The following is a 5,381-nucleotide window of genomic DNA, read 5'->3' as shown; positions in this document are numbered from 1 at the left end:
CTGTCCCAGTGGACCATCAGTTTTATAAGCCAACAGTCTTGTCCCATGTCATGGTTAGCTGTACCTGTGACCCCTAAGTCTCTGGAGAGTGCACTCTTTCAAGGGACAAATGTTGTGCCATCATTCCTCTCAGGGCAGAATCCCATAATACTCCCACTCACAAGACAGGTTTGACGAATTTCCTATGAACCACAGGCAGGTTTTCAGGGGAACCTGGCTGGTTTTCTGTCAGCTCACCTGGCAGGCTGCTGGGGAGCCTGGGCTTCCAGGATCCACAGCTCTGTGGCAGCCCCACCATGCAGACAGCCCCAAGGTCAGGGATTGGACACCAGTCCTGGAAACCGTGGGAGGCCCAGTTGGAGCTGGGCTGCCCCCAATTCTAAGAGAATGCCTCAGCTGCCCCTGGGGATTTGGGAGCAGCCAGCTGCTCCATTTTGTTTGGCGGGGGAATGGGGGTGTCAAAGTGGAAGAGTTCAATTTTTCCAAAATGAAAAATTTTGGAGTTTCCTTTCTGTGAGAAATTTGTTTCAGCTTTCTTGCCTGCAGGCCACCGCCCCTGTCCCAAGCCAAGGATGTTGGCCCAGCATTGCCTGTCATAATGCTTTAATGGCATTGTCTTTTAAGTACTGGGTTATCTAAAGTCAGTGCCTGCCTTCCGGCACTGGAGTGCTGCAAACCCAAGAACCTTGCTGCAACATTTAGGTCCTGTGGTGCTTGCTTCCCTGTCCGCAGGGCTTTGGACATAGCATGCTAGAGACAACTGCACCCATAGTTCATGACTCTGGTTTGATGATCATAGCCACGTGCCTCGTTAGGACTATATGGTTGTATCTGAAGCAGGGACCATGTTTTAGACACCTTTCTACTCAATATGAGGAATGGAGCATCACAGAGAAGCAACAAAGACTATCCTTTGTACTGTCTATTGCTGAACTGTGCTCCTGGATGCCAGCCCAACTCCAATTAAAGGAAATAGGAAAACTTCCACTGATGTTAATGATCCTCGGAGCAGGTCTCGGGTCTCACACAACTCCACTGAGGAGATCTTCAGAAACAAAGATATTTGTGTATTTGACAAACTGAGGGCACACGCAGTCAGTATATGAAAAAATATCTTGTTCTTCTAGCTTTTCCCACTGACCCACATGACAGCGGGGGCATCAAGGGACATTTTACCCAGATTGATTTATCCTAACCTTTACAAATCCAGTTCTTCATATTTTCTATGTTAAAAGACTCCAGCAGAGAAAGGTCAAAGAGAAAAAGCAAGTTGTGTAGGAGGCATTGCCTTTGTCCTTGTATTCTTGCATAGTTTCCAGTTTTTCTTCTCAGCTGTTGTTTGGGGAATGTGTGTTGTGAAAGACGAAAAAGTGGTGCAGTGACTTCTTTATTTTCCCGCAGCAGCCTTAAAGAAGCAGAAATGAAAACGGAACAGAAACTCTATTGCTGAGTTATTTCAAGAGCATGCATGTGAGTGTGTGTTTGTGTACAGCTAGGAGAGGACAATTTGCAAGGTTCGTTAGAGACACGGTTAATGTTGATCACACACGTTGAAGCTATCCTACCCTAAAATGTACATTTAAAAAAAAAATTTTTTTAAAAAAGCAAGACTTGCTGAAAAATATCAACTGAAAATCTTGCTGATGAACTGGAGATGATGGGATTTGTTGGGATTGCAGATATGGATGGCAATCAGCACGGCATGCAAGAAAAATAATAACCAGAGACTGGATATAGGATATCCCAGCCTGACTGCACTGTGGACAGCAGCTATTATTTACTTGTTTCATATTCTGAAGAGAGGGAAGCTGACCTGAACAAGTGTCCTGGTGAAAATACTGTCTTTTGTATGAGACATAAAATCAAGGCCCTGAGAACTCAAGGTAATCAAGCATCCCACTGAGCTTTTCACAATAGTGTGGGTATTAGCCCTGAACTGTGGCACATATGTTAGCTGCACCTTTGACCCCCCTCTCAGTTTGTATGAGTGCAAGTTCCTCCAGGTGACTGGTCTCCTGCCTTCACCTCTCAGGGTGGATTCTCCCTAGGGATCCCAACTTTCTAATTGCACAAAACTGAACACCCTTGCCCTGCCCCTTTCCTTCTCTGAGACCCCAACCCCCACTCACTGCAGCCCCCATCCCTCTGTCACTCACTCTCCCCAAACCTCACTCACTTTCACCAGGCTGGGGCAAGGGGTTGGGATGCAGGAGGGGCTGAGGGCTCTAGCTGGGGATGCAGGCTCTGGGGTGGGGCCAGAAATGAAGGGTTCAAGGTGCAGGAGGGGGCTCCAGGCTGGGGCAGGGGATTGGGATGCGGGAAGGGGCTCAGGGCTGGGGCAGGGGGTTGGGGTGTGGGCTCTGGGAGGGAGTTGGGGTGTGGGAGGGGGTTCCGACCTGGGGCAGGCGGTTCAGGGTGCGGGCTCCAGCCGGGCGACGCTTACCTCAGCAGGCTTAGAGTCTGGGGCTCAGCGGGGGTGTGACATTATCTGATTAAAATATAACCATATAGATCATTGTTGCAACCACTGTTACATATTTGCAATAAATCTTGTACAAAATGTGACATATAAGATATCTATGGAAAGATTATGATTTGCTGAATATGATTATGCTATTTGTATGCATGTATCATTTTGAATTGAAGTTAGACGTATTGGCTCTATACCTGTATTTCAAATGTTTGCTCCTGGGGTAATGCCCACAAGGTATTTAGCCTGCACATCTTGGAGGGACTATTCAAATTAAGAGGCTCATCAAAAAACACTTAACTAACAATGGACCATAGGAGATACCCATCTACACTGAATGGGCTGTCCTGCAAATACTGTCTTGGGGTATAGGTAATGATTTCCTGCTGTGACTAAGCAAAATTATGCATGGAAATGGGACTTGCCCATGTGATTCCCACCCCCATCTTTTACCTGTAATTTTCCACTAGCTGTGCTGAGGGCTTTGTTTGCAACAATGGGCTTCCCTCCACATGGCAGAAGCTATAAAAGGCCCTGGAAACACCTCAATTTTACCTCTTTCCTGCTCAAACCTCTGGACTATGGACTTATACTAATGGGAGCATTCTAACCCAGAGACTGAGGCCCTTCCAGTGATTGGGAAGCAACCAGAGACTGATTAAACCAGACTGATTATTCCATCACTGCTACAAACCTGAACCAAGAACTTTGCATTTAATTGTATGTATTTGATTCCTTTAACCAATTTTAACTCTCACCTTTCTTTCTTTTTATGAATAAACCTTTAGATTTTAGATACTAAAGGGTTGGCATCAGTGTGATTTTTTGGTAATATCTAAGTTATATATTGACCTGGGTGTGTGGCTGGTCCTTTGGAATCAGAAGAACCTTTTATTTGATGAGAATGGTTGTAAAGAACTACTCGTCTTTAAATCCAGTGTTTTTGCAGGTGATACAAGGACTGGAATACTTAAGGAAACTGCTTTTATGACTTCTCGTTAGCCAGTGTGGTGAGACAGAAGTTTAATTGTTGCTGGTTTGGTATATTTTATGAAGAAATAACCACCAGTTTAGGGTGTGTCTGCCCTATTTCTCAGCAGTTTGCCCTGAATTTTATTTTTCTCAGTTGTAATCCACAAAGGCAGTTACAAGGGGTAAGGCAGGCTCCCTGCCTGCCCTGGCTCCACACTACTCGTGGAAGAAGCTGGCATGTCTTGCTCCTAGGTGGAAGCGTGGCCACGTGGCTCTGCCGCAGGCGCCACCCCCTTAGCTTCCATTGGCCATGGTTCCCAGCCAATAGGAGCTGTGGAGACGGCACTGGGGGTGGAGACAGTATGCAGATCTTCCCTGATCATACCTGTATCTAGGGGCTGCAGGGACATGCTGGTCACTTCAGGAGCTGCGCTGAGCCAGGGCAGGCAGTGCCAACCGGACTTTTAACAGTCCAGTCTGTGGTGCTGACCAGAGCCACCAGGATCCCTTTTTGACTGGGCGTTCCGCTCGAAAGCCAGATTCAGTGGCAACCCTAATTCTCCCACTCTTCAGTCTGGGTCCCAGGGTACCCTGTATACTAACTGATGGGTTGGATCACAGAATTCCCTTGAGACTGCCAAGTGATGTGCCGAGACTACCTCTGAGCCTGTCTTCCCTGGCAACTTGGGACTTCAGAACCTTGCCCAGTTTGAGCCAGACACACTAGCCTGCTACAAATCCAGACCCAGGTCTGATCAACATCCCCCAAAAGCCATAGGCTTAACTGAAAACAGCTTAAGTGTTCCTATCTCCAACACTCAGATGCCCAGCTCCCAATGGGGTCCATACATTAATAAGCATATTTCCATAAAGCATTATGGGATGCAATGTCACACTAACTACGTTAAGCATGATTATTCAGCAGGCCCAACTAGATTGGGCTGCCCTTCAGGTTTTTCGGAGTGTAGCGAGGCAACAACTCACCGGTGCAGCGCCTCCTGCTGGTCATCTGGGAATTAGCTCTTTCCAGCCTTCAGAGCACCCTCTGCAGGCCAGTGTCTTGCCTGCCACTAGCCCCATGTCCCTCCCAGATCCCGGTGCCCTTTACCCCAGGGTTCTACCCCAGCAGTACCCCCACACTCTAGGTCTCCCCTCCCAGGGGAACCCACAACCCTCTAAACCCACCTTGTCTCAGTGGTTACTGCCAGTCAGCATCTAGCCCCCGCTCACTGGGGCAGACTGCAGTCTGTAATGGCCACTCATCACAGGCAAAGGGGTAGGACCAGCTGTCTGTGCCTATTCCCAGGCTGCCCCTCTGCAGCCCCAGTACCTTTCTGGGCCTTTACCAAGGCCTGCAGCCTGGGGGGGTTACCAGGCTGGAGCTCCCTTTGCCCTTCCCCAGCACTGCTCCGACTCAGGTACCTTGCTCCCAGGCAGCTAGCCCTTCCCACTCCAGGGCTAGAGTGAGACTCCTCCCCACTTCTGGCCCCCAGCCCTCTTATAGGGCCAGCTGGGCCCTAATTGAGCTGGTCACAGCTGTGGTCAGCTACACCGTCAGCTTCCCCCAGCTGTTCTCACTCCCCTTATTTCCAGGAACAGCCCTTTTTCTGTGGGAGTGGGGCAGCCGCCCCACTACAGGGAGCTATGAGCAGTGGTGAATACAGTGACATAAAAACAGCCAAACAAAATAGTATTTGGTCTTGAAAGTAGGAATGAAGCCCACAAGAAAAAGGGGGTTCAGCACAAACAGTATAAACTAGGGATGTCAAGTGAGTAAAAAAACTTTAATAGCACAATGAATTGCACTGTTAAATAATAGAATACCATTTATTTAAATATTTTGGATGTTTTCTACATTTTCAAATATATTGATTTCAATTACAATACAGAATACAAAGTGTACAGTGCTCACTTTATATTTATTTTTGATTACAAGTAT

The 5,381-nt window shown here is 47.7% G+C and overlaps 1 long non-coding RNA gene across 1 annotated transcript; it reads right to left on the bottom strand.

Moving 5' to 3' along the window:
• Positions 1–1,319: 1,319 nt before the first annotated feature.
• Positions 1,320–4,904, bottom strand: LOC122466542. The gene is made up of 3 exons (XR_006292154.1): positions 4,865–4,904; positions 2,444–2,488; positions 1,320–1,405 (listed from the first exon to the last, which is right to left on the bottom strand). It is a non-coding gene; the product is annotated as an uncharacterized LOC122466542 (long non-coding RNA).
• Between the last annotated feature and the right edge of the window lie 477 nt (positions 4,905–5,381).

This window comes from Chelonia mydas, chromosome 7 (genome assembly GCF_015237465.2).
Source record: "Chelonia mydas isolate rCheMyd1 chromosome 7, rCheMyd1.pri.v2, whole genome shotgun sequence".
Taxonomy (NCBI): domain Eukaryota; kingdom Metazoa; phylum Chordata; order Testudines; family Cheloniidae; genus Chelonia; species Chelonia mydas.
Note: the sequence above shows the minus strand (reverse complement) of the source record. Positions and strands in the feature narration are given on the sequence as shown.